General features: G+C 42.1%; 1 long non-coding RNA gene across 1 annotated transcript; it reads right to left on the reverse strand.

Annotated features, from left to right (window-relative positions):
• Nucleotides 1-5,962: 5,962 nt before the first annotated feature.
• LOC146042002 (uncharacterized) lies at nt 5,963-13,783 on the reverse strand. Its single transcript, XR_014463705.1, has 3 exons — nt 13,654-13,783; nt 7,874-8,041; nt 5,963-6,225 (listed from the first exon to the last, which is right to left on the reverse strand). It is a non-coding gene; the product is annotated as an uncharacterized LOC146042002 (long non-coding RNA).
• Nucleotides 13,784-14,213: the final 430 nt, after the last annotated feature.

The raw sequence follows: 14,213 nt of genomic DNA on the forward strand, positions 1-14,213 counted from the left end.
CAATTCTTCCTTCAACAGAAACTACCCTCAATAACTCACCAGGTCCATCTAAAGAGACTTTAAATCTCAGCACAATGGATAACACATTCAGTACTGAAGGCACATCTTCAACAGCCTCCCCTATCCCTACATCTTTACCGCTTAGTCCTACAGATATTGTGAGTACTGAAACAGAATCTTTATCTACAAGAGTTTTAGGAAAAACAATAACTCAAGCTGTTTTAGGTGAATCTTCTATATCTAGCATTTCCACTGTTACATCTGAAACTACTACTCTGTCATCCATCACACCAAGCAGAACTGATGAGCAATCATCTAGTCCAGAGAGCTCATCAACAACAAACATTTCTACTTCCTCACTATTTACAACCATATATCAGTCCCCAACCCTTCAAATATCTGAAACAGGCCTTAACACATCACCCGCTGATTCAACAGAAATGTCTTATTCAAGCACAATTGAGAATGCACACAGTAGCCAGGCACAACCATCTACAGAATCTACAACATCTTCATCACTGTCTGACACTAAAAGCATTACAAATACTCCAGCAGAAACTGCATCTTCAAGAACATCAGAACCTCCTTCAACGCAAGCTGTATCAAGTGAATCATCTACAACTCTAACGCCTGCAGTAACATCTGGACATTTAACTACAACTTTTAGCAAATCAAGTAGCTCTTATGAGCAATCAACTATTTTAGAGAGTGCACCATCAACACCAATTACTTCCTCTATGCCATCTACAAGTTCACCTGTGTCATCTTCTCCCATAATGGGCACTATATCTACCTTATCTCCAAGTAAAACGAATGAAAATTCTATTTCAAGTATGATCACTACTGCACCTACTACCCTCGAAACATCTTCACCAACAGAATCTATACTATTATCTTCCTCAAACATCGGAACCTCAAGTATTATAAATTCTGGAACACAGACTGTATTTACAACACATTTAGAACAAATAACAACTCAAATGGTTTCAAGAGAATCATCCTCATCCCTGCCATCTGCCATTAGTACAACTGCAACTTCCATTACAGATAGTACCCATGAACAATCCACTTTGACAGAGAGCTCATCAACAAAAGCAATGCCTACTTCTTTACCATCTACTGCATCATCTGTGCCAATTCTTCTTTCAACAGAAACTACCCTCAATAACTCACCAGGTCCATCTAAAGAGACTTTAAATCTCAGCACAGTGGCTCACACATTCAGTACTGAAGGCACATCTTCAACAGCCTCCACTATACCTACATCTTCACCACTTCGTCCTACAGATAATGTCAGTACTGAAACAGAATCTTCATCTACAAGAGCTTTAGGAAAAACAATAACTCAAGCTGTTTTAGGTGAATCTTCTATATCTGGCATTTTCACTGTTACATCTAAAACTACTACTCTGTCATCTATCACACCAAGCAGAACTGATGAGCAATCATCTAGTCCAGAGAGCTCATCAACAACAAACATTTCTACTTCCTCACTATTTACAACCTCATATCAGTCCCCAACCCTTCAAATATCTGAAACAGGCCTTAACACATCACCCGCTGATTCTACAGAAATGTCTTATTCAAGCACAATAGAGAATGCACACAGTAGCCAGGCACAACCATCTACAGAATCTACAACATCTTCATCACTGTCTGACACTATAAGCATTACAAATACTCCAGCAGAAAGTGCATCTTCAAGAACCTCAGAACCTCCTTCAACGCAAGCTGTATCAAGTGAATCATCTACAACTCTAATGCCTGCAGTAACATCTGGACATTTAACTACAACTTTTAGCAAATCAAGTAGCTTTTCTGAGCAATCAACTATTTTAGAGAGTGCACCATCAACACCAATTACTTCCTCTATGCCATCTACAAGTTCACCTGTGTCCTCTTCTCCAATAATGGGCACTATATCTACCTTATCTCCAAGTGAAAGAAATGAAAATTATATTTCAAGTACGATCACAACTGCACCTACTACCCTCAAAACATCTTCACCAACAGAATCTATACTATTATCTTCATCAAACATCGGAACCTCAAGTATTATAAATTCTGGAACACAGACTGTATTTACAACAAATTTAGAACAAATAACAACTCAAATGGTTTCAAGAGAATCATCCTCATCCCTGCCACCTGCCATTACTACAACTGCAACTTCCATCACAGATAGTACCCATGAACAATCCACTTTGACAGAGAGCTCATCAACAAAAGCAATTCCTACTTCTTCATCATCTACTGCATCATCTGTGCCAATTCTTCCTTCAACAGAAACTACCCTCAATAACTCACCAGGTCCATCTAAAGAGACTTTAAATATCAGCACAATGGTTAACACATTCAGTACTGAAGGCACATCTTCAACAGACTCCCCTATTCCTACATCTTCACCGCTTAGTGCTACAGATAATGTTAATACTAAAACAGAATCTTCATCTACAAGAGCTTTAGGAAAAACAATAACTCAAGCTGTTTCAGGTGAATCTTCTATCTCTGGCATTTCCACTGTTACATCTGAAACTACTACTCTGTCATCCATCACACCAAGTAGAACTGAAGAGCAATCATCTAGTCCAGAGAGCTCATCAACAACAAACATTTCTACTTCCTTACTATTTACAACCTCATATCACTCCCCAACCCCTCAAATATCTGAAACAAGCCATTATACATCACCCGCTGATTCTACAGAAATGTCTTATTCAAGCACGCTAGAGAATGCACACAGTACCCAGGCACCATCTGCAGAATCTACAGCAACATTTGTATTACTGACTGACACTATAAGCATTACAAATACTCCAGCAGAAACTGCATCTTCAAGAACATCAGAACTTCCTTCAGCGCAAGCTGTGTCAAGTGAATCATCTACAGAATCTTCAACTTTTAGCAAATCAAGTAGCTATTATGAACAGTCAACTGGTCTAGAGATTTCTTCAATAACACCCATTGTGTCATCTACACCATCTACACCTATTGTACCATTTACACCTACTACAACTTCCCATGCGTCTTTTTATCCAATGGAAACTAGTCCACATATATCTTCAATTGGGTCTACAGAAAGTTCCCTTATAAGTACAATCACTACTGTACCAACAGAACCTACATTGTCTTCTTTAAACATCAGTACTTCAAGTAATGTAAATACAGAAACACAGACTTTATTTACAACTTTGTCTGACAAAATATCAACACAAGTCGTTTCAAGTAAATTATCCACGCCTCTACCATCTGTCATTAGCTCTGGCAATACAACTGTAACATCCATTACAGATCGTACCCATGAACAATCCACTGTAACAGAGACCTCATCAGCAAATACAATTCACAGTTCTTCACCATCTGTCTCATCAACCTCATCTGTGCAAATTCTTTCTTCAGCAGAAACTACGCTAAACTCAACAAAAACATCTACAGAAATGTTATCCAAGCAGCCCAGTACCCAAGGAACATCTTCATCAACAGCATTTTTACTGCTATCTTCCTTACCATCAAGTACTTCTAGCAATCGAAGATCTCAATCAGAATTGACATCTAAAATAATTTTAGACCAAACATCAGTTTCAAGTGAACAATTTTCACCTTTTAAATCAACTGTTAGTAGTATAGAGGGTGCGTCATTAACACCTATTTTTACATCATCTTCAAGTGTATCAAGTGCAACTACAGAAAATAATTTTACCACCACCGTGGCATCTGTAGGTCATACTGAGAGCTCATCATCAAAACTCATCTCAAACTTTTCACCATTTACAACTACATCTGTATCGACTTCATCACCAGAATCTACTGCTTCCAGTAGAATCGTTCCTGCGCAGAGTACACATACACTTCCATTTTCAAGTGAATCTAAATTATCAACTTCACCCACCATTATTTATTCAAGCACCTCAATGATGCAAATACAATTGGGATCTACAACAACTGCAAAACAAGCATCAACCAAGAATGAGATCACCACAGGACATTTGGATTCAACAGCTTCACAACCCGTGACATCAACAACTAAAAATATTTTGAGTAATTCACCAAGTTTATCTACAGAAGCTTCTACACTTTTTACAAAAACATCTTTACACAGTGTATCAGAATATATATCAGGAAGAACAAGTTCTACTGGATTGAGAAGTTCAACTTTTAAAAGTTCGGCAATGATATGCCCTCCACATACAAGTGGAGAAAACTGTGAAAATGGGGACAATATTGTAGGCATCATGATAGGTAACACCATTGGAGATTATTTATTTACTCATGTTATAAAGTTTGAATTGATCATTTTTTTAGTTAAGGGATGTGAGTCTTTAGATCTTGTTTAATTCTTATGTTTAGTTCTTGTGAATTTGAAGGTTAAGGCAATTTCACACAGTAACAATGGATTGTAGCTTGCTAAAGTTTATTTCAAACTTCTGTTAGGAGTGCAGGGCCTAATTCACAGATGGACGAGCACCTCCATTGCATCTTTGTATACAGTGGCTGTGCTAAAATTTGCTGATGCCGCAGGAGAGGTCTTGTGCAAATAGACTTCTTCTGCTGGCTTCTGTGATGCAGCAAAGGATCACTCTGTGGGATCCAACGCTGGGTCATCTGATTAACCCTCTGAATGGCCATGGAATTCATTCAGCTGTGGCCGGTAAAGTTACATCCAAGGACCCAGACACTGGCCCAGAAAATAGAGACAGCACCCCCTGTTTTCTGATATGCTGTCCATCACCAACCCTATCCCACCCCAAAATGGGTACAGCATGTCAGTCAAGAAAGATGGGCTACTTGGGCAGCCAAATGGGTGCTGGCAGGGGATGTCTTGCCAAGCAGCTACTAATGGGACTGAGTAGATCCTAATAACATTAACAAAAAAGAGAGAGATAAAGTAGCGCTAAAACCAATGAGGAGTTTTAGAATAAAAATAAAATTTAATGGTACACATACATTGACAAATATAAAAAAATATAATAAAAACATGTACACCGCCCTCGTGGCCACTGATAAGTAGTATATACTTGGATCCACTCCAATTATTGCTGCCAGAAAGAATATAAAGTGGAGGAAGAGACCAATCAGGTTGCAAGAATTGGTGCACTTTCCATAATAGTAGAAACTTTTTGAGGTAGGTATAATTACCAATGCAGTTCACCTGAGGATTTTTGTATCCTGTTAGGATTGCATTTTTTATATGTTTGTCAATGTATGTGTAGCATTAAATGTTATTTTTATTCTAAAACTCCTCATTGGTTTTAGCGCTACAGCATGTCAGTCAGTGGGGAAATTTCAGCCCCCCCCCCCCCGGATGCTAGGCTGCGGCCTCCTCTAGCATCCTCAAAAACTGTCTGCTTTAAAGGGGTGGCCATTTTGTAAGGGATATTTTTCATATGGAGATAGCCAGGAGGTGCGCCGAACCAGGTTAATAAATCTGCGGGTCCACTCCCGACACTCGGCCACAAGCAGCATAGCAATAGCTCCCATAGACCCCCGGCGCCGGGCGCCCACACTTGGTCAGCGCCTCCCCGCCGTTGCGGGGTCTGCGGCGCTATTGTTACGCCACTGATGTCAGTCATGCTGCTTTTTAGGGGGCACTGAGAAACAGATCTGCACAAGCAAAGTACATGCATGTGCAGATCACTGAACATCAGAGATATAGGTAAATCATTGGGATTGCTGTATACCCTGTATGCATCAATCAGCTCCTAAAATTTTTCACAACCTGTAAACTTATTGGTTGCTACATTATCCCTCTCTTCTTTATCTTTTTCCAAGCCTTGATAAATCCCTCCTTTATATGATTTGTACCCAAAGCCGCAGCTAGATGTTTTGGCGCCCTGAGCAAGAGAGAGCATCAGCACCTGGAAATGTGTATTCGGTTCTAGAAGGACCCCTTGTATAACTAATGATTGTGCCCCAACCGCTTACCACACCTATTTTTTATCTATTTACTTACAGTAATTTCCTGTTTATTGTGTTTCCACCTTTGTCTGGAGAAGAAAGGGCTCACAGTTTCCTCTTCGCAGTTCCTGGAGCTGAAGCTGGCTCTTCTTCAGGCTTGTCTTTTTAGGAGAAAAGATTTTCTGGTGTCACTAGTGTAGCATCAACACACTGGGTAAAGCGGGAGGAGGTGGAGCAAACAAGGTCAGCTGGCACTTGCAGGACAAGAGCATCATGGTCTGGGCTAGAGCAGGCAGTGGTTGTGCCGACCCCAGGGTCACTCTGTGGCTCCTTAGAAAGAAACAATGATGATAATAATTAGTTTATAGTAGGTTGGACATCGACCCATTTTTTAACAATTATTTGCATTGTTTATTCTATGTAATAAACTACAATTTGCTCTATTGTCAGGAAACGCTCCAACAAGGAAAGTAACTGTGATTGTTTTATTAAATACAAATTTTACTGAAGAGCTTCAAAATTCATCTTCTGTCGAGTACAAAACCCTTGAGGATAAAATCGTCCGGGTAAGAACTAATTACGATATAACTTTTATAGTAGAACCGTTCATCATCATTTGTGTTTATGTATTACAATAATTAAAAAATTATTTACATGTCTGTTTTACTCTCTTCATAAGAAAAACAAAAATCTAATTTAGATCAGAATTGCAATTTTAAAGTTGTAAATTCCCTGGTTTTATTCTTTTTAACAGTTGGGGATACACAAATACACAGGCAATATACCATTTTCCCGCTACATGCAGCTGGTGACCATGAGCATAGTGATAGTTCCTGACTCTCGGCAGCTGGTGACCACAAGCATAGTGATAGTTCCTGACTCTGGACAGATGGTGACCACAAACATAGTGACAGTTCCTGAATCTGGACAGATGGTGACTACAAGCATGGTGATAGTTCCTGGCTCTGGGCAGTTGGTGACCACAAGCATAGTGATAGTTCCTGACTCTCGGCAGCTGGTGACCACAAGCATAGTGATAGTTCCTGACTCTGGACAGATGGTGAACCACAAGCATAGTGATAGTTCCTGACTCTGGGCAGATGGTGACCACAAGCATAGTGATAGTTCCTGACTCTTGGCAGCTGGTGATCACAAGCATAGTGATAGTTCCTGACTCCAGGCATATGGTGACCACAAGCATAGTGATAGTTCCTGACTCTGGGCATATGGTGACCACAAGCATGGTGATAGTTCCTGGCTCTGGGCAGCTGGTGACCACAAGCATAGTGATAGTTCCTGACTCTGGACAGATGGTGAACCACAAGCATAGTGATAGTTCCTGACTCCGGGCATATGGGGACCATAAGCATAGTGATAGTTCCTGACTCTGGACAGATGGTGACCACAAGCATAGTGATAGTTCCTGACTCTGGACAGATGGTGACCATAAGCATAGTGATAGTTCTCGATGCTGGGCAGATGTTGACCATAAGCATGGTGATAGTTCCTGACTCTGGACAGATGGTGAACCACAAGCATAGTGATAGTTCTCGACTCTGAGCAGATGTTGACCATAAGCATGGTGATAGTTCCTGGCTCTGGGCAGTTGGTGACTGCAAGCATAGGGATAGTCCCTGGCTCTGGGCAGCTGGTGACCACAAGCATAGAGATAGCTTCTCGCTCTGGGCAGCTGGTGACCATAAGCGGCAGCTGGTGACCACAAGCATATAGATAGCTTCTGGCTCTGGGCAGCTGGTGACCACAAGCATAGAGATAGCTTCTGGCTCTGGGCAGCTGGTGACCACAAGTATAGAGATAGCTTCTGGCTCTGGGCAGCTGGTGACCACAAGCCTTGTCATAGTTACTCACTCATGGCAGCTTGTGACCACTCGCCTAGTGGTAGTTCCTGGCTTTGGGCAGCTGGTGAAGTTAAGAATAGTGACATCTGGTGACTACAAGCAAAGTGATAGTTACTCACTCATGGCAGCTGGTAACCACTGGCATAGTGGTAATTCCTGGCTCTGGGCAGTTGGTGACCACTGGCATAGTGGTAATTCCTGGCTCTGGGCAGCTGGTGACCACTGGCATAGTGGTAATTCCTGGCTGTGGGCAGCTGGTGACTTTATTCATAGTGATAGTTCTGGCTCTGGAAAGACAAACACACACACAAACACATTCTGTTATACTGGGTTTAATAATCTAATTACTGTAAGCTAACAAATATCTTCATGATAAGATCCAGATTCACATACCCAGGGCCGGCTCTACCACTAGGCAGCTTTAGGCAGCTGCCTAGGGTGCCAGGATCTTGGGGGGCGCCACTGAGCAGTAGCGCACGCAGGGGGGGTTTCTGAGTACCCAGAAACCCCCTTCCCAGGAGTCTAAGGGCCCTAGGCTGAAAGCTGAGGGTCCCCTCTTTCCATGGGTACAAGAATTTTAAAAATCGGCCCTTGGGAACTGGAGATATCTGACTTCAAAGCAGTGGTCCCCATCCAAGCCTGTTAATTGCTCTTCCCAGTCAGATATTTCAGGTTCTGTCTAACCTAGCATTGTTCTGAGGGTATATTTCAAAAGCTGTGACTCTCCCCCTTTGATGGACACTAGCAGTTTGGCCCTTCTGTTCCCAGAACCAGAGATATCAGCCTTCCGGCAGCTGGTTACTGCTCCAGCTCCACACACCTGGTATGTAGTTTTATATACTCGTTGGCAGATTGCTCTGCCTCCTGAACTCTGATCCCCTAGTCCCCAATACTAATTGGTAGGTGGGATTCTCTAGTTTTTAATTCCATTAAAATATAAGAAATCTATTTCCAGGAACTGGAAGTCAGTCAAGTCTGCAGTCAAGCTAACTGTCCTCCCACCAGAAAGTTATGAATAATAAGCCCACTCCACTATATACCCCTCCTCTACATATTAAACATCCTCTACCACCCTGGAAGTTATGTATCAGGAGCCCTTCATTCAGCCCAATGCTCTCTTCTCCCACCATCTGTGCAGTAAAGGGGCAATTAGTGGAAATTACTAATCCCGGCCCTACATGCTGAGCGTTTGATATAACACCCCTTACCACCTGCGGGACTTCAAAGCTTTCTCCACCCCTACCGCCGGAGGATTGGTAGGGGCCCCAATACATTGTTATGCCCAGAGGCCTACACTGCTGTTGATGCCCCTGTATGTATATATATGTGTATATATATATATATATATATATATTATTATTATTATTTATAAACATTTGGTCTATCTATAATACTTTAACGGACCTGGCATATACTGGGTCACCTAAGTGTCCATCTCCACGCTTTGCTCCGCCCCTCTGGAAACCCCCTTCTGAAAATCCTGCGTTTTCCCCTGCTGAGTGGTAGAGCAACGGTCACACTAGGATCCCACTGTGAACTGCACAGGTGCTGCTGTACATGCAGGTGCCCCTCCAATGCTATTATTCCAGAGGATGGCGTCTCCATTGCCTCTGGGAGTTATGTCCCTGAGGGGGCAGAAGGTTGATGTTTTACCTAGGGTGCAGAGAAACCTTACACCGGCCCTGTATATACCTATAACAGCTGCTCCGACATTACTCACCATAACCCTATTGTTACATTAAATAACAGATATATGATGGATATGTCAATATACTAATCCATACATTTCCAGAGCACAATGTTTTAAGGGAATCACGTATAAATTAAGCAACTGATCATTTATTTTTATTTGTATAATTGCAGGTCTTCAAACCACTATATGCAAGTTCATCAGAGTACTTTATAAACATGACAGTAAATGATTTCAGGTATGTTTTCCTCAATGTCCCTTTCATAAACCTCGTCCCCTAACTTTTAAGCTGTTGGAAACATGACTTCCATTAAAATAAGCAATTGGGGTACAGATGGAGTAGAATTTATTGCAGTTAATCGTTTTTAAGATTTCTGATCACTAGATGAAGGAATGTAAGCTGATTGAGAAACAAATAAAGTGAGACATTTCACTGCTATCCTATCTATAATACAGGACATATAAAAGATAAAAATGATTCTCCACTTAAAGGTACAACATGTTTTTGCCTTAAACTCTCTTATATACTTTGGGCCTAATTCAGAAAAGCCCTTTAAAGTCGCCCACCAGGCAAGAGAGTGCTTGCCCCCGGCCACCGCACGTACTGTATATCCACTGCCTCAATGCGAGTGGATGTTTCGCGTACAAATCCATTCTCACGGGTACGTACGGGACAAAACTCATTCGATGGTCGCTGAATAAAGTGGAATCAAGTTATCATTTTGCAATTACAGTCCATAAAAATGATATGATCTGATTTCACATGGGATGTTGCGATGGGCAACCAATCAGAATCGACTTCTTATTTATTTAGCACCTTCTAGAAGATAATAGATCATATCTGATTGGTTGCCCCCGTAGCTATAGTAAATCTACCTGTGTCTTCTATTATACCGCTTTCACACTGCCAAAACGTTAAAAAAACGGTATCTTTAAACTGTATTTAAAACGGGTCTGAGCCTTCACATTGCAGTAGATTACCGTTTTAAATGCCGTTTAAGTACCATTCACATCAGTCAACCCGTTTAATCCCCTGAACACGTTTCAAGGCAGCCAGCCTATCACAGGTCTATAGTCTGTTGTTTTTACTAAATACCGTTTCAGAGCCATTCTCACTGCATAAAAAACGGCTCTGAAACGTGTAGGAAAAAAATGGCAATATACAGTTTAACAAGTGCGGTGTGAAAGGGGTATTAGAGGGTAACATTTAGCACTGTTCCTCCTATTTGTGGAGATGTGACATTATTGTGTCATTTGTTTGTGTTAATGAAACTATTAATGACCAAAGCTCCCAAGTTGCAGGTAATTACCTTTTTTGTGGGTGATAATTTTTTATTTTGTTGCAGCCCAGGAAGCATCCTTGTAAACACAACTGGAGAGTATGAATACCCCAATAATCGGTCTGGTATCGACTTTATAAACAATAACTTGACCAGTGCTGTTTATAATGTGTTTTCAAATGGACTAAACTCTACTGAACTCAATATAACTGCCAGTGTTGTGAATGTTACAGCTGAGCCTGCGCAGATATCAAGTAAGTATCTTCCATTTGTGTTAAGTGTGGAAACTATAAGCCTAAGGGTGTGGGTGGAAAGGTCTACAGTGTTTCGGTCGACATCAAAAGATAGACTTTTCCGTGCCGCTCCCTTTCTGGAAATCTCAACCCCTCGTCCTCAGAATCTCCCCATCTCTAAAAAATTTCAAACAGGCTCTAAAGACCCACTTCTTCACCAAACCCAACCAAATCTCACCTCAACTCTTTGTTCCATGCTTACTGTCTACCTAATCTGTGTCACTCCAGTCTGTTTGCCCCTCCCCTTTAAAATGTAAGATCTCACCAGCAGGGCCCTCTTCCCTCATGTGCTTTAGTTATCTTACTTAAACCATCTTTGATAGCACCAAATCCTACAGTTTTATGCCACCATGATACGTATCTCAGTGCCACCTGATGATGCAGCTATTGTACTTATACCTTGTACTTGTCCTTTGTTGTATTCATCTGTCTATAAGCCACTGTTTTGCTTAGACCTGTATACAAGGATTCATCATAAAACAGTGTATTTATAGAGCAACAGAGCTCCTAAGTGACGCCTAATATCTACACAATTTACAGTATGTAGAGCTTTACTCACATATACATACTAAACAAGAGTTTTACTATGCCACCAAAAATGGCAGTCCTTACTTTCATCTCCACCCTGAAGGAAAAGGACAATCCTTTTACGTATATTAGATGGGCTGGCATATTGGTTTTGGCGACATGACACAAAAGAAACATTTTGAAAATAAGAATCAGAAATTAAACAATAATTCAACTGTTCTTTGTTTGTTTGTCTTTTTTTCCAAAGATATAACTCAAATGGGATCCTATGTGGTTTGTGCACCCAATTTTACTGGCTATACCATGCAATGCAATGAGACTTGTATATGTGTTGGACCCTGTACTCAGAATAATGGTAATTGTACAAATGGCACAACATGCTACAACCAAGTAAATGGACCTACCTGCAAGTAAGTAATCTATAAAAAAAAAATATTAAAGGTCATCCTGCAACTTGTGCTAGAGAAATAAATGTAGTGCAGTAAATTAATAGGTTCCCTTGTTGTTTTAGCCATGGAAAGTATGTGAGAGTGACTGCAAAGGTATCAGGATGCACAAAAGTCATATGCAGATTTTTAAATGTTTAAACCATAAAATACCATATGAAAGGTTAAATATATAATAATTCTATAATGTTTGTCCCATCTCCTATAATTATCATCTTCTACTGACAGAGTATCAGGACTAGGGAGGCCAATCCTGGGCCATTTTTTCAATCCCTGGATTGAAAAACTGTCAATCCTGGGATTCCTGGGATCCTAGTATTGACATCCTGATACCACGCTGTGCGAGGAATTGCTTAGAAGTAGGGTACTTGTGTATTTTGGTGGCGCCCATCGCATCATATACCATAACGCATGCGATGGTATGCGATGCTACGCGATTTCGTGAAATAGTGTACGATGGCATACAATTTTCAAATTGTATGCCATTGTACATGGCATACAATGCCATACGATGCGATGCGATTAAAAATTGTATAAGCACCCTAATGGGTGCTTATACAATGTTAAGCACCCTAATGGGTGCTTACAATGTTAAATGCACCCCCACGCCACCCCCCCACTATAAACGCGAAACCGAAGCGTGGCGAGCGCAGCGAGGGGCGGCGGTACGCGTCCTACAACCTTTTCATACCCCCACTATCCACGTCGGCGTGGAGTTGAGAATAGAAAGTGTGGAGAGCGCAGCGAGCCACCGTGCCCGAAGCATGGCGAGCGCAGCGAGCCCCGCGAGGGGACGCGGATACCTTCACAGGTGTCCGCGTCCCCTGGCGGGCTTCACAGGTGTCCACATGGCGAGCCACGCGAGGGGACGCGGACACCTGTGAAGCCCGCGAGGGTACGCGGATACCTTCACAGGTGTCCGCGTCCCCTGGCGGGCTTCACAGGTGTCCACATGGCGAGCCACGCGAGGGGACGCGGACACCTGTGAAGCGCGCCAGGGGACGTGTATACCTGTGAAGGTATCCGCGTCCCCTCGCGGGGCTCGCTGCGCTCGCCACGCTTCGGGCTCGGTGGCTCGCTGCGCTCGCCACACTTTCTATTCTCAACTCCACGCCGACGTGGATAGTGGGGGTATCAAAAGGTCGTAGGACGCGTACCGCCGCCGCTCGCCACGCTTCGGGTTCACGTTTATAGTGGGGGGGTGGCGTGGGGGTGCATTTAACATTGTAAGCACCCATTAGGGTGCTCAAAAGCACCCTTTAGGGTGCTTATACGATTTTTCATCGCATAGGGGGTCAAAATCGTATCGCATGCCATCGGGTACATGGCATGCGATGCGATACGTTCATCGTATGATGCTGAAATCGGGCGCCGCCAAAATACACAAGTACCAGAAGTAGTTCTTCAGCGGGCGGGCGCAGCGGGTGGGTGATGGATGCAGCAGAGCGGATGGGCAGGTGGATGCGGCAGAGTGGGCAGGTGAACCAGGGGGGATGACATTCGGAGAGGGCGTGATGAGCCAGTGGACGCAGCATAGATGGTGGGCACTTGTGCTTGAATAAATTTTATGTCCATCCAGAGAAGCAGCCAATTAGTGAGCTCAATAAAGCAGCTTTTTTTTGTAGCCATTCATGCAGATTTAGCCATAAAAAAAATGTATACTTATGCTTTGCAGCTGCAGAGTCCTGGAATTTGTAATCCCCATGTGGGTTCAAGCGTGGCACACCAAAAGCTGGTTCCCGGCTGCTGGTGCCTCCTATTTAAGCAGACTTCGCTAGAACTTCCAGCTGTGGTGCAGGGGTCTATAAGACATAAAATTAATTAAAGTTTTTAACATCAATTTGCCTTAAAAAAGGAATCATTGTGCTTGAGTTTATATTTCAAACGCTGCTATAGACTAACAAGTTTGCTCCATCAAAAACTCAGTGCAGTTTGAGAGGAATAGATCTGTGCAATAGAGCAAAAAAATAACTTGTCTCTAGCTATTACTTGTTTAACTAACTAAGCTATGTGCTGCTAATTGATTTCAGTGATCTTTGTCAAATTATGTCACATTGAATGTGATTTTATTATAGTGTATGTCTCACCGGCCGGTGTATATTTGTATACAAAAAATTTTTGGGGTATGTTAATAAACATTCAAAGGTTTTAATTTAAAAAGACTTCATTTGTTGTCTACAATAGAATACCCCCTTTGTAATACTGCAGATGTGTGATATATT

This window comes from Crinia signifera, chromosome 19, assembly GCF_055691185.1.
Source record: "Crinia signifera chromosome 19, ASM5569118v1, whole genome shotgun sequence".
NCBI classification, from domain to species: Eukaryota; Metazoa; Chordata; class Amphibia; order Anura; family Myobatrachidae; genus Crinia; species Crinia signifera.